Below are 24447 nucleotides of genomic sequence, written 5' to 3'. Positions count from 1 at the left end.
ATGGGTGGCAGCTTTCAAGCAGTTCCTTTCCATGATGAGTAGCTCAGCCCTGATGCCAGGAATGCGCCAGACAACGGCCTTCCGGTCCTTCTCCTGTGGCTGCCTCATTGACTTCCCAGTCACACAGGATACTTCCTCTTTACTTCCTGTTGGATTCATACCCAGCTGCAACCTCAGCCCACAGGCCCTGCGGGCACCTGGGAAGCAGCTGCAGGTGGCCTACATGGTTTGTGGACAGCCTGGCCCAGCCTGGAGAGGGATAACACATGGAACCAAAGACAGAAAGTCCCAGGAGCTTTGTCGTTTGGCCAAGAAGGCAGGGCCAAGCAGCTGGCTGCCTTGGGGCTACAGTCCTATCTCGGACGGGCCCAGCCCCAGGTCTGTCCAGACCAGATCAGTCGTCAGTGGTGACTCAGTCTGAACTTGGACAGAGCCTCCTGTCCCCATTTCAGCATCTGAAAATCAGCACCCTCCATAGACAGAGTTATTTGCTTCTTGGAAGCAACTGTGAAGGAATCTAGGGATCTGGATGAATTCTCAGCACTTGAAGCAAAGTAGAAGACTGAGGAGAAGAGAACACCCTCAAGCATGTCCAGAAAGTATAATTAAAAACAGCAAATTCCAAGTCTGAAGGGCAGGGAGGGACAGAACCAGGATAAATGAGTGTAAGGACCAAGGGACATCGAGCAGTGTCTAACAGAAAATGATTCCCAGGGATGTTCTGGGAGGGTGAGGAGGGGGAAGAAAAAAATCCATTTGGAAGCAGAGAGAAAGGAAATGAAACAAGAATTTGCTGCATTATTTAAAGCTTTCAGAGGTGGGGGAGGGGAGTCTGGGAGAGAGGAGGTTAAGAGAGAAGAGAATGGAATTTTTCCACCAAAGGGGATTAAAAGAATCATAAAGGCTTTTTAAATGACTCAAGACAAAAAAAAAACAGGATGCAAATAATTCTAAGCTGTGAAATTAATGGCGGCCAAGATTCTTGGTTCATTCATTAAATCTTCACAGGAAAAATGAAGGAGACACATTTGTATGCTTGGGAAGTGATGGAGTCCTTGAAATGCAGTTCCAGAATACACGCACAGAAACAACTATGTGGCACAGAATGTGTGTCTTGGGATAGGCTAGAGCTGGCAGGGAAATTAGACTTCATGGCAGGGGCAACCTGTTTATAGAAAAAACACCTGCACTGCCTCTGAAATGTTTGGATTCCTGAATATTCGACTCTTTCCTAGGAGGCTCCACACCATATCCAGCAATCAGCAAAGTTGAAAGATGCTTTTAAACTGGGCACTGATGGCTCATGCCTATAATCCTAACTGCTCAAGAGGCTTAGATCTAGGATCATGGTATAGAGCCAGCTGGACAGGCAAGTTCATGAGACTCATATTATCAATTAACTAGCAAAAAAGCTGGAAGTGGAGCTGTGGTCAACCAGTAGAATGTCAGCTTTGAGCAAAAAAGCTAAGGGATAATGCCAAGGCCCTGAGTTCAAGTCACACACACACACACACACACACACACACACACAAGAAAGGTGCTTTTTCTCTTTTTATTGTAGAGTTGATATACAGAGGTGTTACAGTTACATAAATCAGGTAATGAGCAATGAATGCAATTGTTCCTTCCTTCCTTTCTTTCTTTCTTTTCTTTTTGCCAATCCTGGGACTTGAGCTCAAGGCTTTGGTGTGCTGTCCCTGAGCTTCTTTTGCTCAAGGCTAGGATTCTACCACTTGAGCCACAGCACCCTTCCAGATTTTTCTGTTTATGTGGTACTGAGGAATTGAACCCAGGGCCTCATGCATGCTAGGCAAGCACTCTACCACTAAGCCACATTCCTAGGCCCATGAGTACAATTGTTTTTTGAACCATGTCTCCCCTTCTGTTGCTCTCTCCTAGTTTTACACTTCCATCCCTACCCACAAGATATCCAGTTCACTTTCCATAATGTCTAGTTAGTGTCATTGTATTTGTTCATCCTTGTTTCACCTTTTATGTACCCTCCCAAATACAAACAAAATAACAAACAAGACAAAGGAAAAGAAAACAAAAACAGCAACAATGGCAACTAAAGACTGTCTCTTGTTTCCTTTTCTTGGAGTTCATTTCATAGAATATTATTTTATATCTGTACATACCTATTGAGTCTTTGTCCACCACTCCTATGTATAGCCTTTTTTGGCCTCTGTATATTAATGACTAGGGTCCTATAAAATTTATCCTGTCTCAGTGTTATTTATTTATTTTGTCATTCAGATATTTACTTGTGATTTATAGGTACATTCTAGTTACCACAAATGAGGGAAATGATGCAGCCTATGTTTCTTTGACTCTGGATTACTTCGCTTAATATATTTTTTTTCCAAATCTTTCCATTTCCTTACAAATGGCACAATATCATTTTTTCTGATGAATGAGTAGAATTCAATTATATGTATGTATGTATGTATGTATATATATGTATATGTATGTATATATATATGTATGTATGTATATATATATGTATGTATATACATATATATATATATGTATGTATATATATATATACATATATATATATATGTATATACATATATATATATATATATATAATCACATTTTCTTGATCCATTTGTCCACTGAGGGACATATCTTGGCTATGGCAAACAATGCTGCAATAAACATGGTTGTGCTGGTGGCTTTAGTGTGGCCTGGTTTGTAGTTCATTGGATAAATGCTCAGGAGTGGAATTGCTGGGTCATAGGGAAGCTTATGTTTAGTTTTCTAGGGAACCTCCATATTGCTTTCGAGAGTGGTTGAACAAGTTTACATTCCCACCAACAGAGTAATAGAGTTCTAAAAGGTGCTCTTATATCAAACAAGTTTCCTCACTTTATAGGTCTATGGTGAGGATTGAATGGAATTAAAACTAAGCTAGCACCTGTCTCTGTATTGGGCCATGGTGGGCTGCTAGTGAAGCTTCATTGAGTCTAGCTCCTTTACCTCCTGACAGTTTGTTTTTTTTGGGGGGGGTCCGGTCGTGGGGCCTGAACTCTGGGCCTGGGCGCTGTCCCTCAGCTCTTCAGCTCAAGGCTAGTGCTCTACCACTTGAGCCACAGTGCCACTTCTGGCTTTTTTCTTTTTGCTTATGTGGTGGAGGAATCAAACCCAGGGCCTCATGCATGCAAGGCAAGTGCTCTACCACTGAGCCACCTTCCCAGCCCCTTCCTGACAGTTTCTTTGGTTCAAAGGGCCTTCTGCACTGAGTTCTATTCTTGGAACACAGTTTGTAGTCACTAGAAAACACATAAGCCTAGGCTCCCAATAAAGGTAAAAAATCACTTTTTACCTCCTCCTGGGACCCAGCTTTGCTCCAAGGAAGACCCATAGTGGGTGTGAGGCACTGGCTCAGAATGTGGCAGGATGAAGAATAAGCCCTGTTAAGGAAGGTTGTGGGGAGAAGAGAAAGATAACATTTTAGAAACAAAGCTTGATTTCCAAGCAGTGAGTGATAGGACTTGAACTTGGGGAGCAGCAGGACGGAGGACTCCAGGACACAAGGATGAGCAGAGTCTAAACATATCTGCATCTCCTGAGGCCTCAGAGCACAAGGCCTTTCTCTGCGGGGATGACACTGGTGGATGATTTTCCAAGAGAGCCGCCTGCGCTGAACACTGCTGCTGTGGTTCATTTATGCCTGCCAGATTTTTCATTCTTTAACAAGGAGTCTGTGGGGACCTCCGGCAATGGAGTGGGTGTGGAAGATGAGGCTTTTCTAGGCCTGGGTTTACCCTAAGGCCCCCCAAACTTATCCACCTTGCTCTGGCCCTTCAGTATTCACCCTGAGCTCTGGTCTAATCACATTCATAGTGATGGTGAAGAGGAAATTAAACACTCCCTTCCCTAGGCTCACCACGTCCAGGTTGGTGGTGAGAATGTGGCACAGTCTTCTAGGCTGGCACTCTCCAGTTTGTATGCACACTGTGCCAGGCTCACTCTAACAGAAGAGAATTCACACCTCTCCCCCCCCCTTGACAATGAGAAGAAGGCTAAGTAACCTCAAATTCCAACCTACTAACTCTTAGGGAGCAAGGGGTCATTTCCCACCTGTGGTCCTGGTCTGGTATACCCATCTCCTGGTGGGTAGTCAGGTTCAGACAGAAACTGTAGTAGTCAAAGAGGAGTCAGTCACCAGACTGTAACTTGGAACAAATCATTTAGCTTCTCTGAGCCTCAACTTGAGGTCCTCAACTGTAAGATGGAGACATCTGACACACAGAGAACATTGAGAGGGCCAGGTGCTGGTGGCTCATGCCTGTAATCCTAGCTACTCAGGAGGCTGAGATCTGAGGATAGTGATTCAAAGCCAGCCTGGGCAGGAAAGTCCGTGGGACTCTTATCTCCTATAAACCACTCAGAAAACCGGAAGTGGCGCTGTGGCTTAAGTGGTAGAGCACTAGCCTTGAGCTGAAGAGCTAAGGGACAGCACCCAAGCCCAGAGTTCAAGCCCCATGACCGACAAAAAGAAAAAGAAAAAGAAAAAAAAATATTGAGAGGGTAAACTAGGAAGTAAAGTATGTGTTTTTTTTTTATGGGAGGAGGACTACAAACTCTTAGACAAATTAATATTAATTTTTGATTGCTATTTATAACCCAGAGAGCACTTTAACCTGTAATTTCTCAAGGAATTTTTTTTCTTTCAAAGGAGTTTTACTCTATTATTACCCAGGCAGGTCTCGAACTAATAGAATCAAGCAAGCTTCTCACTCTCAGTTCCAGGAGTTATTTTTAGACTCCTTACCTAGAAACTACAATGGCACAGTCCTCCTTTTTCTTTCCTCTTTCTCTCGCTCTCTTTTTTTTCTTTCAGTTTTCATTGTACTCCAAGCTGACCTCTACAGTAATAGCACTAATCAACCTGCTTTGTAAATGTTGCTTTGCATTTTAATATCCCACTGACCTTTTCTCTTACAGTCTCCTATTGACCTCTTCTTGGGAGGCTACCCATTCAACAAGAGTAAATCCTTTCTTCTCTGACTCACAGCAGGGGCCTCAATACATATTTGATAAATGAATGGACTGGAGCATTGAGAAGCTGAGATGGGAGATGTCAGGTATGGCCACCAGGGGGCAATCAAGTTCTTCTTAAGAAGGTTGGCTTGAGCCATTGTAGAGGCTCTTCTCAGAGGGAGAAGACTGGAAGAATTAACTCTCTGATGGCAGCCTGGGCTGCCAATTCTCTCATGTCTGGCACCAGCTCTGTATAAAAACAGAACCATCTATCATGGTGTCTTGAGTCCCCAAGACCCTGGAGGAAAGAACCAGCTTTATCCCTGTAGAAAGAATTGCTAAGCCAGATGCCAGTGGCTCCTGCCTGTAATCCTAACTACTCAGAAGGCTGAGATCTGAGGATGACAGTTCAAAACCATCCTGGGCAGGAAAGTCTGTGAGACTCTTTATCAGAAAAAGCCGAAGAGCTGTGGCTTAATTGGTAAAGCACTAGCCTTGAACAAAATGAAACTCAGGGACAGCCTCTAGACCCTGAGTTCAAGCCTCAGGACAGACAGAAAGACAGACAGACACATATACAAGAATTAATGAGCTCTGTCGACAAAGTCCAAGGGCCAGTGTATGTGTAGTGTATAGCTGCACAGGTGAGTCCACCAATGGGGGGCTGCTTAATGGAGATCTTAAACTCCCCTATGGAGACCTGGCTAGTCACCTGCTACGGAGCCTGAGCTCCTAGCTTCCCCTTTCTAGACCTCTGTTTCCTCACTTGAGAAATAAGGGCGTTGGGTGAGATGGCTAATGACCTGTCCAGTTCTGACATGGATTCTTCGTGTCTCTGGGATATGGGCTGACTCAAGCTGAAGAGCCTAAGGTAAACCTGAGGATTCTCAGCTGGACTGGAACTTGAATCCTTGGGAGGGAGGGAGGACTCTGCTGCCTTTGGCTTCTTACCTGGGCAAAACCCAGCCTCTCTTGGGGGGACTAACCAAATGTAGATGTAGAGAAGAAGGTTCTCCCTAGCTCTGGGGAAGTCATTGCTTCCAGGTCTCTCTGCTGCTGGTCCCAGGCAGGACCATCTGAATCTGACTCCTTAAGTCTTTTCCTCTCACTCAAACCAAAGGTCTCTTCTTCCAGCCATGCATGCTGCCCTCAGCTGGGAAGGTCAGAACTTGTCCACAGGTCTGGGCTAATGACAGTAAGCAGAGCCTAGAGGTTTGGTCTCCTGGGGGTTCTTTGAGACAACCCCCCCTCCCCAGATGCCTTCTTTCACCCCTAAGTGGAATGGGCCAGACAGAGAGAACCCCCACCATCCCCAGCAGAACTGCTGTTGAAGTAAGGAGAGAGATGTTTCTTTATAATTTTCCCCTTGAAATAAACCCAGACTTAAGAACAACAGAAACACGCAAAATGTGTTTTTAGTGGAACCCAGATGGAGGGCTGGCAGCTCAGCGGGCTGTCTCCATCGAAGGTTCTTGTCTCTGGAATTCCATCCTCTCCTCCCCACCCTCCAGCACATCCCCTCCCAGCCTCCAGGCCTGGGCTCTCTGGCCTGAGGTGGCCTCATGCATACTAACTGCTTCAAGGTATTTTCTGATAGACAGTGATTGGGGAGGAGGGTGGTCAACGCGTCATCCCTTTGGACCCAAAGCGGAGTCCAGGGTCTACTGAAAGCCATGCTTTTGGAGATTTGGTGGGGGAAGGGAGCAGGGACCAGGACCAACTCAATCCAAACACCTGGATCTGCCGAAATACAACAAAGAGAGAGTGAATTGAGACATCTGAAAAAAATACACTAAGGAATTCCACTCACCCGCATGGCCCACTGCTTCTCATTAAATAGTTACAGTTTTCTCATATTAACATATGCAAATCCAGCCGTGTGCTGAGAAGATTTAGGATACAAAGGCCCTGCCCCTCCCCCTTCCCCCAACAGGGTCAAAGGATTTCCCTGAGGGGTGAAGAGCTCTCACCACTTCCATTTTGGTCTGAGGGCTGTAATTGTGGGATGTGCTTCCCTGAGAGCAGACAGAGGAGAGGACTATTAGGTGAGAGTAGGGAAACTCATCCTGGAGAAGCTGCTTCTTTTAATAAGTAGTACTGGGCATTTTTTTCCTCTTCTTTTCCTGAGCCTGAACTCTGGGCAAAGTGCTTGCTCACTACTGGTGTGCTACTAATTAAACTGTGCCTTCAGTCCAGCATTTTGCTGGTTAATTGAAGATAGAGCCATGTGGACTTTTCTGCCCAGGCTGGTTTCAAACCATGATCCTCCAGTTGTCAGTCTCCTGAGTAGCTAGGATTACAGGTCTTGTGCCATTGGTACCCAGTTCATTTTTCAACAACTATTCCTGAATGCCCATCCTATACCAGAGCTGATCTAGGCCCAATAGATGCAGAACTAAAGCCAAGACATAAGAACAAGCCTCTGGAGGAAAAAAAAAAAAAAGAACAAGCCTCAGATTGCTCATGTTCTAGTTGAAATGGAGGAAAAGAAAATCACAGATAACCAGCTGATGGAAAAGCTAGTCTGGTCTGGACCTCCAGGTTAGATAGATAGAGAGATTGGCACTCTGGAGTGAAGTTTGAGAGACAGGTAAGAAGACAAGTAGACACAGCAAACAAGTCCCCTGGATAGAAGAGTGGAAAGCCAATAGCCAAGTCATAGGGAGGGAGTATCCCATTAAAGAGCTGAAGGAATCAAAAGAGAAGCCATCATAAGCAGATGAGCCAAGGTAGAGGGAAGGATAGAATAGTATCAAGAAGGGAGATGTGAAAGGGAAGAGGACTCATGAGGTTCAATACCACCAATAAGGACCTGAATGTAGCTTCTAGATGCTTCTTTGGGATACTATCCTTATCCTTGGTCAGAGTAGGTTCAGTAGTACAGCGAGGAAGGAAATTGATGAGGAAGTTAAAAGGGAGAATGATGTAAGGAAAGCTGCTTTTAAGAAGCTGAGCAGAAGGCTTAGTGTGAAGGCTCATATCTGTAACCTTTATTCAGGAGGCAAAGATCAAGAGGATCACAATTTAAGGTCACCCCTGGGGTGGGGGTGGGGGAGAGTTAGCAAGTCCTCATCTCAAACAATAAGCTGGATATTGTGGTAACCACTTGTCATCCCAGCTATTTGGGAGATGTAAAGAGGCAGATCATGGTCCAGGTCAACGTGAGCAAAAAGGCAAAATCCTTTTTCAAAACTAATGCAAAAAGGGTTAGGCATATGGCTCAAGTGATAGAGAGCTTGTAGAGCTTGCAGAGCCCTGGGTCCAATCCTAAGTCCTCCAAAGAAGAAACTGGAAAGAAGGCAAGATCCCAGGGTCTGGTGAATGGGGTAGGGGATGGCTGTCCACACCATGGAAGAGATCACCAACTACGTCTACCTCACAAGAGCCCAGCGTGGAGCCTACGGCATAGAAAAGCTTCTGCAGAGGGAAAGTTTTGGGTTTTATTTCCCTCCCCTATTCCTTCCAGAAGAGTCAAAAGCCATCTTGGATAAGAAAATGGTGTCCTTTGTGTTTGTTTGTTTTTGGTCGGTTATACGGCTTGAACTCTGGGCCTGAGCTCTTCAGCTCAAGGCGCTGGCTCTACCACTTGAACCACAGCACCACTTCTAGTTCTCTGGTGGTTAATTCGAGATGAGTCTCACAGACTTTCCTGCCTGGGCTGACTTTGAACCACGATCCTCAGATCTCAGCCTCCTGAGTAGCTAGGATTACAGGTGTGAGCCACTGGCACCCAACTCATGGTAGCCTTCTTCTACTCATTTGAGGCCAGACTTGATACCAACTGCTGGGTAAAAGAAAGCCAGTGACATGGCCCTGCCTACCTTTGCAGGAGGACTTCCACTCTGCCTTTTTGAAAGGCAATGACTGTGAGATGTTACTAGCATGGCTGCCATGGAATGTACGTGGCCCTCAGCTGTGTCCTTTGGAAGTGATGCTCCTATTAAGGACTCAGGGGCAGTGAATGGAGCAGCCACTCTGGTGGGGGAGAGGGGGTACATTTTCAAAGGCCACTCTGAAGGAACAAAAGGCTTTCCTGTCAGAGTGACTCTGGAATGACAACAGAATGCTTAGCAGTTTAGGGAGGATTTTAGAAGAGCAGGCTGTCTTTTGGGCATCTCATTCCTTCAGAGGCCATTTTCTATTTCACTTCTGCTTAGATTGAGGTTGCCCCTGCCCTGCCGCTTCCTCCTGGATGTCCACCCCCCTTGTGACTCCCCATCTCTTCCATGTCAAGATCATCTTCTGTGAGGTGATCAGAATCCAGCAGGAGCCAGTGAGTTGGCCTGAGAACAGGAGAGCAATGGCCATCTAGACCTTGCTTATGGCTCCTTGCCTAGCACTGGTGGACTCCTATGGACTTGTGGAAGGAAGGAAGGAAGGAAGGAAGGGAGGGAGGAAAAAAAGACGGAAGGAAGGGAGGAAGAAAGAAAGAAAGGAGGGAGGAAAGAAGGAAGAGAAGGAAAGAAGGGAGGGAGGGAGAAAGGAAGGATGGATGGAAGAAAAGAAGACAGGAAAGGAGGTAGAGAGGAGAGAGGGAAGGAGGGAGGGAAGAAGAAAGAAAAGGAAGCAAAGAAAGGAGAAAGAGGACAGGCTAGAGTTCCACTTTTCCCCCCCTCTCCCTTCTAGGCCTCTGCAGGGAGGCCTTGCTGCTGACACACAGCAATGGCGGGCTTGAAGAGAAGGGGCACAGGGCCTCTACTGGGGCCTAGCAGCAGGCAGGAAGGCCGCAGCCGTGTCTGAGTGTCACCTCCCACTTTCAGCTGTGACACTTGGCTGGAGTGAAGCCGTGTGCGCTCCCCTGGGACCCTCACACATGAGCCCTGTTCCATATGCATTGAGGAGGGAGGCCAAGAGTGGAAGGAAGTGCCCAGACAGAGGGAGACAGAGTATTAAAATTCCGGCGGCAATTCCTGCGGCCCGGGGTTTACGGTTCCTAACTGACCATAAACCCTTTTTCCTGACAGGTCTTGGAATACATCACTCGGGCTTCTCCCCGAGCAGCTGACACATCACAGCCACGCTTCTCCTCCGGAGTCAGGGTCTGCTGAGTCCAGGGGGGATGGGGACTGGGATGGGGACAGGAAGCGGACAGCAGTTGAAATGGCCCCTGTCTCCTCTGACTGCAGAGGCCCTGGAGGACAGGAGGGCAGGTGGCCTCCATTGGAGGCCCAAGGAGAGGGCTTGTCAAGCTCAGCCAGGAAGGTGCTTTGTTAACTGTCTGCCTCCGGGGTGGAATTCGATTAACCTACAGGGGGAAACTCGTTTTCTCTCCACTGAAAGCTTTGAGTGGCATGTCGCAGATGTCTTTTATTAATAAAAACGAGAAAATGGAGTCATTATTACTGCATAATTGTAGTTCATTGGCTAGGCCAACTCTTTCAAAGGCTGGATGCTGGGAGGGGCGGGGGCAGAGGGAAATGATAAAAGGGACCTTGATATGAACCGCTTGGGAGCCACCTGTGCGGGAGGCGCCTTGGGAATGACTGGCAGAGGGCACGGTGCCTTGCGAGAACCAGAGCAAGCGTAGGCAGGGAAGAACCTCTCTCGGAGCTTCTAGACCGCACCACAGCCCTGGTGCCTGCTCCAGGAACCAGGTGACCTTAAAGCAAGGCCCTACCTTCCTGAAGGCTCTGCTTCTCCGCTGCCTGTCCCCCACCCCCCACCTTCTTTTCAGGAAATCAGAGCTCATATTCCTGCCCTGCTTGACTCACAAGGTCCTTCTGAGAATGAAATCATATCCACCATGGATTCTTTTCCTTCATTCATTCACAAGCACCTAGCCAGGTATGCTATGTGCTATGTATTGTGCTAGTGATGAGATGGATACACACACATGCACACAACACACACAAATAGATAGATACATACATACACACATACATACATACATACACACATACACACATACATACATACATACACACATACATACATACACACATACATACATACACACATACATACACACATACATACATGCATGCACACATACATACATGCACACATACATATAATTCAAATCTTGACTTGAAGGAATCCACAATCTAGTGGGGGGACACACAGAGAAATAGGGAATAATAATACAGTATAAAATAGAATGATGCCATCAAGTTTCAGAGAACTGGAAGGTGTGTTCCCATCCTAATGGTATAGAAAATGAGACAGGGTCTTGGGACACTGATGCTGGAGCTGACTAATAAAAGCTGAGCAGAAAGCTTGGAAGTATTTCATGTTATTGTTCAAATGTGGATATGGTATGTTGTGCGACCTTGATGATAGACCTTGATACTCCAGACGGAATAAAATTATTGGCACATGTGTTTTATGACTGTGACTGCTCAGGAAGGCTATAAAAGGGGGAGGGGAGCTAGGGCCAAGAAGACCATGGCCATGCTGCTTCACCCCATATGGAGGGTGGCATCCCAGCCATCTCCTAAAGCCATGGGTGCTGTCTCAGGTCTCATGGAGACAAAGAAGACTTCTCAGAACCAGGTTTGGATGGCTCATGCCTGTGATCCAAATCTCAGGAGTCTGAGATTTGAGGATTGTGGTTCAAAACCAGATGGAGCAGAGAGGTCTGACAGAGTCTTATCTCCAATTAATCACCAAAAATCTGACAGTGGAGCTGTGAAGTAAGTGGTATAGTACCAGCATTCAGTAAGCCTAGTAAGCATGAGGCCCCAGTAAGCACAAAGCCCACTACTCCTACTCCTACTACAAAAGAAAAGTAAAGAAAGGAAAAGAAAAGAAAAGAAAAAGCCAGTTACTGGTGGCTCACATCTGCAATCCTAGCTATTCAGGAGGCTGAGATCTGAAGATTACAGTTCAAAGCCAGCCCAGGCAAGAAAGTCCATGAAACTCTTATCTCCAATTAAACACCGAAAAGCTGAAAGTGGAGCTATGGCTCAGGAATCAGAGTATCAGTCTTGAGTGAAAAAGCTCAGGGACAGCATCCAGGCCCTAAGTTCAAGCCCTATTTTTGGCACACATGCATGCAGGTGTGTACACACACACACAAGTCTAGAGAACCTCTTTTACATGTAGAGATAAGAGGTTCAAGAGGTTCAAGAGTCAACTTACCTTCTCAGCCACCCAGTCTAGCTCACATTCCTCCTCCTAGTATTCTTTGATTCAAAATGTTGGGGCATTTTTGTATTTCTTTTTCATAAAGAGGACATTTGGCTTAAGTGTCTTACTACCTATAAGAATCTAGAATCAAGAATAAACATACTCCTGTAACATGAGAGGTAATTCCCAGGTAAATGAACTGGGACACATGGTTGGGACCTCCATAAACCACGTTCTGGGAACTCTGGGAACTAGCCAGGGCAGGGGTACCCACACTAGCCAGAGCCTCACACAAAATGGGGGTCTGTTTCCTAGATGAACTAGGGAAAAATGTTTATCCCTCACCTCTGGACCTCTAATGAATTCTGATTCAAGCCACACAGGCCTAAGAATCGATAGTTTTAATCATTTCAAAAACTAGCCCCACTCTGGGTAAAATTACAATGCGCAAGAAGCTCAATGGAGCTTAAAGGCCACAACCTCATTATCATTTCATTAGACTCACATTTCAGCAAGATGGAAAGAAATGTTCTCACACACCACCCCCTCCCCTCGTTCTGTCCCCTCCCCTCCCCCGCCCCGTGGAATAACTCTGGAGGACAGCGATGGTTTACAACAGCTGTCAGCCACCAGAGCCACTGGCCCATTCCCAGCATGCACTCTGCTTCAGGAGGAAGCTCACTGCAGTCGCTGGAGACCTCGGTGCAAATCAGCACAAATGCCTCCCAAATCAAGTTTGCGATCCTGGAAAGTTTAGTAAAAACAACCCTGCTGTCAGTTTGGCTTCTCACAGCTGGAAGGGTCAAGTCATCAACACAGTATAAACCCAGGCCAGCAGAACCTTGTCCTGCCCAGGGCCCCAGACGCCCTCTGGGAAGCAAAAGGGTTTGAAAATGTCTTAAACTTTTCCAGTTTGTTTATTTTCCAATGTTTAATGATATTGTCCAGCAAAGGAGCAGAACTCCAGCTCCTGCTAACAATTAAAAAGGTTTTTTAATTTAGGAGAGAATGTGATTTAAAAAGAAGAGAGCAAGAACTTGCACAGGAAACAAAGCAAATAATTCACACAGAGAAGATCCAGGCAGGACCGCCAATGATCAAGACACCCGACTGCATGGTGAACACATGGGGTGATGCTATCTAGTTGGGAGGTGGGGGGGGGCGGGGGGACGGGAGGGTGGGCTGAGCCAAGCCAGGGCCAGTTTTATAGAAGGCAAGCAAATGTCTGCCAGCCCTTACTACACCATCACCACCAGCAGAGAGGGTCATGATTGTGGCTTATATCTGTGACCCAGTGTCCCCAGACATCACCCTCCCTAAGTCTAGATGGGTTTCTATCAATCAAATGACCAGAATTTACTGTGCTCATTTCCATCTGCCATAGGCTTACTCTGGGACTTGGGGGCCCTTGGGAGAGCCACACACGTGCTCCGGAACATTCGTCAGCAAAAGCAGATGCTGGGTCTTCCTATAAGTTCCTTCTTCCCACCCGGTTCCATGATTGGATCCTGTGCTGTTCAAAATCCCCGCAGGGTGGCTCCATACCAGGGTGCCCAGGGTCAGCATCTCTGCCTGTGCTCATAAAGTGCCCCAAAAGGGCAGCAACTGAGCTGCTCCATTGTCCTTCATACCCTGGAGCCTTGATCTAACAGGGTGCTATCCTAGAATCTCTACTGTCACACCTGGACACCCAACAGAACTGAGCTTCGTAGGAGAGTGGGGTGGGGGGATGAAGTCTCTCTCTCTCTCTCTCTCTCTCTCTCTCTCAAGCCCCTATGCCCTGTAGTTCTTCAAATCAACTTCACATCCAGATCCCAGAGCTAAGATGGGGATGAAGTTGAGGTTCCTTCTCCATCAGCTCAGACAAGTGCTCTCATCATTGGCTGCAAGGGAGATTTTTTTAAACAAACAAACAACTATTGTCCAAGCCCTGCCCCAAGCCAAGAATCAAAATCTCTGGGCAGGGCTGGGAAGGTGGCTCAGTGGTAGAGCGCTTGCCTTGCATGCCTGAGGCCCTGGGTTCAATTCCTCAGCACCACATAAGCAAAAAGAAAAAAGCCAGAAGTTGCGCTGTGGCTCAAGTGGTAGAGCGCTAGTCTTGAGCTGAAGAGCTGAGGGACAGCGGCCAGGCCCAGAGTTCAGGCCTCACAACTGGACCAAAACAACAACAACAAAAAAAAACAACAAAATCTCTGGGCATCAGTAATATTTCAGTTCCCTAGGCAGTTCCAATGTGCCTCTCAGGTTGAGCACCACTGCCTTAGAGCAAGAAAGGAAGGGGGAAAATAAGGGATGGTAGGAGGGGGAGCAAGGCCAAACCTGGAAGCCCTTTCCTGGGAGGGAAGGAAACTGAAGCAAAACAGACCTAATGCCACACCCCAGGATACGCACCGAAAAACCCCAATGATTCTTGTGTCACACCTGTCAGTGACTCGTGCTGCAGCTGTCAGTTTCTTTCAGCTGAGTCAATGTGTTGGGAGAGAAGAAGAGCAGTGCAAGAGGACTCACTGCTGGTGACTTTCCAGCTCAGACATCAAGGTGCCTGCGGGAAGAGGCTTGCCAGGGGCGTTAGCAGGGACAGGCAGAATCCTAAAGTTGTCAGGGTTCCAGGATAGCATCTGATCTAACCCTGTGTAAATTTCCAAAGGATCCAGGAGAGCTGGCCATCTGCTCCACACATACAGGCATGACCAGGAAATGGCTTGTGTTAGCTATGTACACCAAGTTCATTCATTTGCTCATTCATTCATTCATCCATCCATTTGTTCACTCATATCTGAGCATGTCAGAGCGGTGTGTGAAGGACCTCAGATATCACGCGCAACCCCGTGGTTCCCAAGCTTTGGTTTTAGCTCAGGAATGCTGGGTCTAAGTGAAACCGTATGGAGGCATAAACAAATATAAAAGGGAACACTTCTAGCTAAGGAGGTAGAGGCCCAGAGCCTGGCCCACTCACCTCCCTTCCCCTAAGGGGGCTTTACCAGATGCTGTTGTTTCAAGAAGAAACAAAGGTAGACACTTCTCATTTTATAAATGAAGCCACTGAGCCCAGAACAGGGTGGCTAGTCTCTGCTCAGAGCCACACAGATTTCATGTGACAAATTTGACTGGTTCCTATGGGGGAATGCAGTGCTAACACCAGGCTACACAATAAGGAGATGCTTGCCACACAGATTATACCTTTACCAGCCAGTTTAATCATGAACCCTGCCTCTTTCTCAGCTTTGTTTTCTGAAGAAAGCCCTCACTGGGACTCAGATGGGGTTCTGGCTTGGTGCTGGCGGCTCATGTCTGTAATTCTAGCTACTCACGAGGCTGAGATCTGAGGATCATGGTTTGAAGCCAGCCCAGCAGAAAAATCCATGAAACTATTTTCAATTAACTAGCACAAAATTGGAAGTAGATATGTAGCTCTCAAGTGGTTGAGCTTGCCAGCCTTGAGCAAAAAACCCAAGCAAGAGCACAAGGCCCTGAATTCAAGCCCCAACCCCGGCACAAACACAACAAAACAAGAAAAGCACAAAATTTCTTCCTCCAGATATCCCAGGTCTCATACTCTCCAGGGATATACCACCATGTCCTGGGTGTTTACCTGGTTGCTAGTTTTTTGTTTTTGTTTTTGTCAGTCCTGGGGCTTGAACTCAGGGTCTGGGTGCTGTCCCTGAGCCTCTTTGTGCTCAGTGCTCTTCCACTTGAGCCACAGTGCTACTTTCAGCTTTTTTCTCATAGTTTATTGGAGATAAAGAGTCTCACAGACTTTCCTGCCCAACTGGTTTCAAACTGTGATTGTCAGATCTCAGCCTCCTGAGTAGCTAGGATTACAGGCCTGAGCCACTGGCACCCAGCTATTATTTTTAATATCATACTTAGGTTTCATCATCAAAGTTTCCAAAATGTGACTAAGAACCAGACATTAACGTGAGTATTAGTAACTAAAGGATCCATACCTATCTTCTCAATGCTGTTATTTGATACTACATCTATCTATCAGCTTCCAGAAAAGAGGGGAAATTTCCAGGGGTCTTTCTGGGCATGGCCTCCCATTTCTATTGGACCCAGGATGGCCAGGCTCACTTCTGAAATATATTAAAAGCCACAGTGCCTCAGGCTTTGGCATCCAGAAGGCCAAGTTGAATTCCTAATCCTATCAGTTGTGGCAAGGCTGGATTTGGAAAGCAGGTGTTCCTCTGATCCATGGTATTCCTGTGTGGGTGCCACCCCTGCCAGGAGCTGCCCTTGGCAGAATTCAGTCATCTTACCTATGCTATGCCCTCTCCCCAAGGTTCAAGTGCACAGTCTCATTGTCGATAGGGGGAATCTCCTTTGAAGGGCCACCCAAGCTTCAGTGTCCATTGTGGAAGCAGCTGAGGCCTGGGTAGGCTCACCATGGTTTGTAGCTTCCTGCTCAGTCCTGCCCCCATGACACTCTGGCTGACACTCTTGGCAGAGCAGAAGTGATTGACATATTTCAAACTCGGTAAGTGAGCAGTCCCTTGCTGATGTGCAGGAATCCACCCCTCACACATGGTGTGGACATACACATACACATACATACGAACACATAGGCACACAAGTGGTATTGGAGAATTTCACATCATCACCACAACACACAAGGAACTGTTGTGAAGAGACATGTGTACCAGGTGCTGTGTGACATCCTTATTGGGAGAGATGTCATTTTCTGGGAGTAGAATCCAGCAGGGCTTCACGAAGGAGGCCACATTGCCATAGCTTGAAGACTAGAAATTACTACTTGAAGGTAGAAATCCAACAGGCAGCGAGTGTGGGAGTGGCCTTCCAGGCCACTGGCAGTAAGCTGTGGAGTTAGGAAAACACAAGGCCTGCCTAGGCCAGTTCTCCAGTCTGGCTGAAGGCAGGGTTTCATAGACAGGACACGGGGTGGAGCCAAATGTGGGAAGGGAGTTTGGGAACTGTCTGGGTGGGTCCTTGAGTGCCTAGAGAAGCTGGAGGGATTCTATGGCGACTTCTGGTCGAGGGAGGAGAGCTGTAGAAAGAGCAGTCGAAGGGAAGATTACAAGGGACAGAGACTGAGCAAGGACTAGAGAGGACCCCACTCCTGGTAGAGAACTGGGGGCCAGGAGGGCAGGAGTCTAGGACAAGAATGCTACTGACCTGTTTTTTGTTTGTTTGTTTTTGTTTTTTAGATCACTCCTATTAAAACTTGCCACTATGCCAAAACCCTGAGTTCCCAATCTGAGAATTGGGTGACAAATGAGCTCACTCCCCAGCAATTGTTTGTGGAAGTGAAAGAGGAAACACCTCAAAATAAGGTGTCTTGACTCATTGTCTCTGAGTGACCTTGTGCACGAAAATCCTCTGAGCCTGCTGCCAGCCACCTCCTCAGTCCACACCTTAGCTCACAGGAATGTAGACACCACGAGAGAGTCCTACGCACGAAACACTTAGAAACTTCCAGACAAGACAGACCCAGACCCTATCCCTTGTAGTAGGGCCTTGAGCAAATCACTTAGATATTTCTGGACCTCAGTTTCCAAATCTATAAAATGGTAATCATAACCAACACCACCCATTTGTGGGCCTTTTACGAGGTCAAATAGCCTAATAAACTTGAATGAGCTTCAAGCTCTTTGAAAGCCGGTGCTACGGAAGTACCAGGTGTAATTGTTGATATTGTTGTGTAATTGGCATCACTATTGCCAGCACCACAGCAGACCTGCCTATGTCTTTTCTCTGAAGAGGTCAAATACTGTTCAGGGTGTTTCTTCATGAAGAAATCCCAAACTCCTCCTCTTGTTTAGATAGAGGCCTGACACCAGAAGGTATCTCAGATTGCTATCACCAGAAATGGGCCTTGCTCTGGATCCTACAGAAGCCAGGAGTGTCCGGATGGAGAAACTCTGGAGAAGGAGCCACAGGGAGATGATTCAGCACAGCTCAGCTCAGAAGGAGCTGATGTTTCAGGCAAGGAAAAGCACGTGACTCAGGATGGAACTCTCTGGGTGAAGAGCAACTATAAGCACTCATTCTCCCTCCCCCCCTCCCTCCACCCCAATTCTTCTGAACCTTGGGCTACATCGACCCAGATTTCATCCTTCCACCCCACACCCCATCCTTGCCAACTATCTGGTTAAACTTAACAGTGCAGTCAAGTGATTCACCAACCATGTGACTCCTCAGCATCACTAAGCCACTCTCATTTTCCTCATCCGTAAAATGGGCTGAATAATGGGGAGTTGTCTGTCTTACAGGAAGATCCCATGGGCTGTGGAGGTTCAGTCATGTTAAGATAGCCTAGAGGTTGTTGGGGAGATTGTTTAAGATGATTTTCTACCTGGAGGTGGGGTGGTAGTAGAGGCTGGGGTCTGCTCTGCTGTGGCCATCAAGGAACACTTGGAGGGACCCCAAGAAGCCAGACCCAAAGCCCAGAGCTGGGCAGAAAGAGTGTGAGGCCTGGATTGAAGCCCCAGAAGCTGGCAGAAAGAAAAAGAAAGAAGGAAGGAAGGAAGGAAGGGAGGGAGGGAAGGAAAGGAGGGAGGGAGGCAGAGAAAGAAAAAGAGAGGGAGGGAGAGAAGGAGGGGAAACAAAAACAGAAGAGAAAACAAAAGAAACAAAGTGTCTTTTGAACCTATAGGTTAAAAGTATTTCTTAGTGTTCTGATAAAAAAAAATTCCTCTTCTCGGGGAAGCTGGGAAGGTGGCTCAGTGGTAGAGCACTTGCCTTGCATGCCTGAGGCCCTGGGTTCTATTCCCCAGCACCACATAAACAAAAAGAAAAAAAGCCGGAAGTAGCGCTGTGGCTCAAGTGGTAGAGCGCTAGCCTTGAGCTGAAGAGCTGAGGGACAGCGCCCAGGCCCAGAGTTCAGGCCCCACAACCGGACCCAAAAAAAAAAAAATTCCTCTTCTCTCCATCCAAACAAATCAGGAGAGTAGGACCATGTGTGGAACATTCCATCAGCTCACAGCTTGGCTACGGCACCTCCTATAGTGTCTCTGCGCTTCCTGAACAAAGGCAGGGCTGGCCAATGACAGTGACACCCCCCACCAAGACTACTAAAGGCTCATGGCTGGGAGAAGGCATTTCTCTCTGTTCAGGGCCAAGTCAGAGTTGAGCTACCATGGTGCTCAAGTTCCCTTCCCAAAGGGGCCGGGACTGCCCAGACCCCAGGGCAGCAGGTATCCAATAAGAGCAAGTACCAGCCAGGGGACCTCTCTGCTCATTGGCTTGGGCTTCCATCCCCTGCATACAGCCAGGTGAGGGTGGAGGTGGGGGAGGAAACAGGTTAGAGCTGTGCTGGGAAAGAAGCCTAGGAACAACTCACACTCTCATAATGCTTTGGGATTTCCCTTGTAAGAACACACTACCTCCATGAAGGCTGGGACTGGATTGATGGAGTGGTGAATGCCAGTTCTCCATATGCATCAATGTTTAGATCATCAGAAATTCTTCACTTTGCCTCTTTCCTTACACGCATGCACGCGCGCGCGCGCACGCAGATCCTAGGGCTTGAACTCAGGGCCTGGGTGCTGTTCCTGAGCTTTTATGCTCAAGGATAGAGCTTTACAGTTGATGCCACAGCTCTACTTCTGGCCTTTTTTTGTTTTTTTTTTTTACTGGTTAACTGGAGATGAGAGTCTCACAAACTTTCATGCCCAGGCCAGGTTCGAATTGAGGTCCTTAGATCTCCGCTTCTATTTATATATGACTATATGTATGTATGTGTTTATTTATGGTGGCACTGAGGCTTGAACTCAGGTCCTTGTGCTCTCTTGCTTGGCTCTTGGTTGGTGCTCTACTAGTTGAGCCACAGCTCTTCTTCTAGCTCTCTGATGGTTAGAGATATGAGTCTCATAGACTTTTCTGCCTGGGCTGACTTTGAACCTGAGTCTTCACATCTCCGCTTCTGGGCTGGGAATGTGGCTTAGTGTTAGATTGCTTGCTTAGCATCCATGAAGCCCTGGGTTTGAGTCCTCAGTACCACATGAACAGAAAAGACCAGAAATGGTGCTGTGGCTCAAGTGAGCAAAAGAAGCTTAGGGACAGTGCTCAGGCCCTGAGTTCAAGCCCCAGGACTGGCAAAACAATAACAAAAACAGATCTCAGCTTCCTGCGTAATTAGGATTACAAGTATGAGCCACCAGCACCCACATGTCCACATTTTAACTGTTTCTTAGCCTCAAATGCTTTCCTAATCCATCAATCTGGGGTTTGAAGTCTTTCCTTTGGCTTGACCCCTCCTGTCTCTCAAACCAGGCCCCATCATACTCTCTGACTCCAGCCTGGTAAACTGACTCCTACTAGTTCTGCACATCGGGGTCCCTCTTGTGGCCACAATGTCCCTCCTTGGTGTCACAAGCGTGGACTCCAGAGTAAGACTGCCTGGGTTCAAATGCAGGTCCAGCACTCATCAGTCATGTGCTCTAGGCAGGCTAGTTCCTCTTTGGACCTCTGTTTTCTGTATTTGTAGCTCATGGTAGGACCCTCCTCATGACCTCATTTTAAGAATTAAAAGTGTTCAGCCCAGCGTTTGCCACTCAGTAAGCACAATAACTAGTTTGGCCCCTTTTGAAAATCCAGCCTTGCCAAGACTAGGCCTCAGATCTATGTTTGGGAGGCCATGTGGACTGCTCGGTGCTCGGCTGCCTTCCTACACAGTTATGTTATCTCTTGTCAGCTTGATCTTCCCCTGGCTTTCTGGACACACAGAAGCTCATGGAAGCTGGGCACTAGAGGCTCATGCCTTTCAATCTATCTACTCAGGAGGCTGAGATATGAGGACCATGGTTCAATTCAGCCCAGGCAGAAAAGCCTAAGAAACTCTTATCTCCAATTAACCAGAAAAAAACTCAAAGTAGAGGCTTGGCTCAAGTGCTAGAGCTCCAGCCTAGAACAACAACAACAAAAAAGCCAAGTGAGAGCTTGAGGCCCAGAGTTCGAGCGTGAGGCCCAGAGTTCAAGCTTTGGTATTCAAACACACATGCATGCATGCATGCACACAAATGCACACATGCAATGCACTCATGCACTCACACACAGAAATGAAATTTATAGAAGTTCATGGAACTAAAGAGCCAGTTTCATCCCTCCTGGGAATCTTTGGTCATCCTTTCCATTTGCCTGAGTTCAAGAGTTCAAGATCTTTCTCTACAAAGATCAGTCCCTCTTATTTACCTCTGTTTAAAACTCACATTCTTCATGACTCACCATGCTCTGGAAGGGGCATAGGCTCTAGAGTCAGAAAGACCTGGGGCTGGGTGCCAATGGCTCATGCATATAATCCTAGCTACACAGGAGGCTGAAATCTGAAAATCATAGTTCAAAGCCAGCAGAGCAGAATAAGTCTGAAGGACTTTTATCTCCAATTAATGCCCCCTAACACATACACATACGCACCAGAAATGAAGCTGAGGCTCAAGTGGTAGCGTGAAAGAGCTCAAAGACAGTTCCCGGGCCCCAAGTTCAAGCTCCAGTACCAGCACACACACACACACACACACACACACACACACACACACACACAGATAAAAGATGTAGGGACAGAAGGAAGAAAAAGATACAAAAGAAAAGAAAATACCTGGGTTTGAATCCCAGTAGCAGCTGGGTATCTTGGGAAAGTTGCTTTGTCTTGAGAATAAGACTCTTAGTCTCAATTTTCTTACATGTGCAATAAAGTAAGCAGCTCATCCAGGATAAAAGTCAAGGAGAAAGGACAATAAACCTCATATGCCAAGGCAGTGGCATAGAGTGGATATTCAGAATCTGCTTTCTATACTCCCTCTCTACCTTGCTGGGAGAGTAGGGTCTTCTCTCTACCCCAGCCTGTAGCTATTCATCTGCTGCAGCTGCAGTTGGCTCACTCCAGGTGTGTTTGTGGAGATTTATCAAATGTTGGTTCTTGTATTCACCCAACATGTGTTGGGCATTTATTATTTGTCCATGACTGTGCTATGTCCTGAGAATGACTGAGACTGGATCTTTGTCCTGGGAAGGTCACGGAGAACTGAACCATCTCATTGATGTGTAGAAGATCTTAGGGTCCTGTGGGATACGTCACTGTGGGGAGTCTATCTAGGGTATTAGAGAGAGCAATGGCTGAGTCCAGGCTGTATGCCAGGCACTTAAGTGGAAGATTCTATCCTGACTGGAGCATCCAGGATGAAGAAAACCTGTATCTTCAAGTTGTGGAGGGACAACTATAGTTGTGTAGTGGTGTTGCCATAGTGTAAGGACTCCGCTGTGTGCCCAGGTGCTGTTCTAAAAGGGGACAGTGAAGTGTGAGGGGCAAAGAGGACTTCCTGGAGGAGGTGCTATCTAGGCTTTGAAGGAAAAGTAGGCCTTGGTCTTCAGAAGGGAGGACAGCCAACATACCCAGGGAACTACAAGTGGTTCTGTAGAACCCCTGCAAAGCTCTTTTTTTCATCTCCTTATCCCTCAAGTCATCCTCTTCAGCCTCCCACATTCAGACTCTCCACTTTTCCTGATGCTTCATCCCCTGGGTGAAAAAAACTTAGCTTAGCTTGGGATCCCCGTGGCCCAGGCTCATCCTGACAGACAGGGGCACTGGGGAAGGAAGAAGAGAAGGCAGGTCTCTGATGGGTGCGTAGGTTGGGCAGGAAAAAAAGAAAAAATTTCTTCCACTCTGCTCTTGAGGCAAGAACATGACGCAGTGGCTGTCAGGATTGGCTTTGAGCTATATGGATGGATGACGCAGTGGCTGTCAGGATTGGCTCTGGGCTATATGGATGGATGGGTCTTGTTCTCCACCTGTAGTTCCTTTGCCTGGTCCCCTCAGGCTGCTGCTCTCACCAAATCAAGAACTGCTAATATGGTCAAGGCGAAGGTCCCCTTGCCTTCCAATGCAGCCAGCAGACCACAAGACTTCCACATAGGCTACATTTGCTAAGAGGCATGTGTGGACAGTGGGTGCACACGTGGGTGCATATGCATCCTTGCTCACAGTCCCATACACATCTGTTCAGAGACACATATTCTAGAATGCCAAAAGGGCCCAGTTTGCCTCTGCTCCCCGTGTTCCCTTTGGGGAGAAGCAGACCCTTGGAAGGTTCTGGGATTTTGGCCCAGGGATGTCAAGAGCCTGGTATCTCTTGCTGAAAGAGCACCAAAGGGTTAAGAGCGAACATTTCCAGGGAGTTTGCCTCTTAATCAACACAGTTAATTCTTTTCCTTTTACAAACATAAATTCTTGGCAGTCAGTAACCAAGAAAGAAAGGAAGGGGGGGAACCTTAACCCAACATTAGTCAAATCTTTGCTTCTTCCTATTTTTTTTTTTCAAGTTCAGACCCAGGGGAATTCAAAGCAATGAGAGAAATCCCAGCCCAGATGGAATGTTTTTGCTAATATACGTCTGCAAGTTATTTAAATGTATGTTTAAGTGTGTGTGTGTGTGTGTGTGTGTGTGTGTGTGTGTGGTGTGTATGTGAGAGAAAGAGATTGAGAGAGAACATGAGAGCAATAAGCGTGGCTGAGTGACATGTATGCACATGCATGCACACACATGTGACTAGGGCACACAACAGAGCAAGGGAATCAGCATCCTCTGCCAGGGCCCAGCTGTCCTCCAGTGTCAGCTCTCCTGTCTAGGCCTGAAACAGGACAAGGCCATTAGCCAGGACTGTCCTTGTCCTTCAACCCAGGTCTCTGTCCCTGACTCCCAGCTCCAGTGGATGATTCTCCTCACTCTATGCCTTCTGTGTCTTTTTTCCTTGCTTAGCCAGGAGTGAGGGGCTGTGGTTCCAGGCCTGTGGAAGAATGATAGTTAAGAGGACTGAGCTCTACCCAGACGGACGGTCCTTGCCCCCACACCCCAAAATAGCTCTGCCTGGATTTCAAAGCAGCCTTAGTCTCTGTTCCTCTCCTCTTACCGTCTTCCTGGAGATCTCTTTCTATTCCTGAGGTATTCCTCTCACCCTCCCAGTCCTCCAGATGACAGGCCTGATTCTCACTCATAGATTCCACCTTGGCAAGATGCCCCTGGCACTCCCAGCTGGGTCCAGGGTACAGAGACTGTATAGACCACCTTTTGGCTCCCCACTTGCCCCCCAGCTCTTTCTCATCTGCTCTCTCCTGAACTGACTTTAATTCTTTTAATCTTTCCTCTGAAATCACTCCTCTGGCCCTGTAATCAGCTGTGCGGGTTCCAACTTCCTGATTTCCAAGGGGAGATTAAGCAGCTTTCTCCATCCAAAGGCATTTTGGAGGCTTGGGCCACCCTGGGGCCTGGCTCAACTCTTGTCTAACAAGGGTTGCTCTCACTTTTCTGAGCTTTGGCCCACCCCAAGTCCTAGGCCTTCCACATAGAACTAACTTCCCATGCTCTACACTGCCCAAGTTCCCCCAGAGTTCAGCACACACACACACACACACACACACACACACACACACACACACAC

Source organism: Dipodomys ordii, unplaced genomic scaffold, assembly GCF_000151885.1.
Source record: "Dipodomys ordii isolate 6190 unplaced genomic scaffold, Dord_2.0 Scaffold162, whole genome shotgun sequence".
Lineage (NCBI taxonomy): Eukaryota > Metazoa > Chordata > Mammalia > Rodentia > Heteromyidae > Dipodomys > Dipodomys ordii.
The sequence above is the reverse complement of the archived record's forward strand: the minus strand, read 5'-3'. Positions refer to the sequence as shown.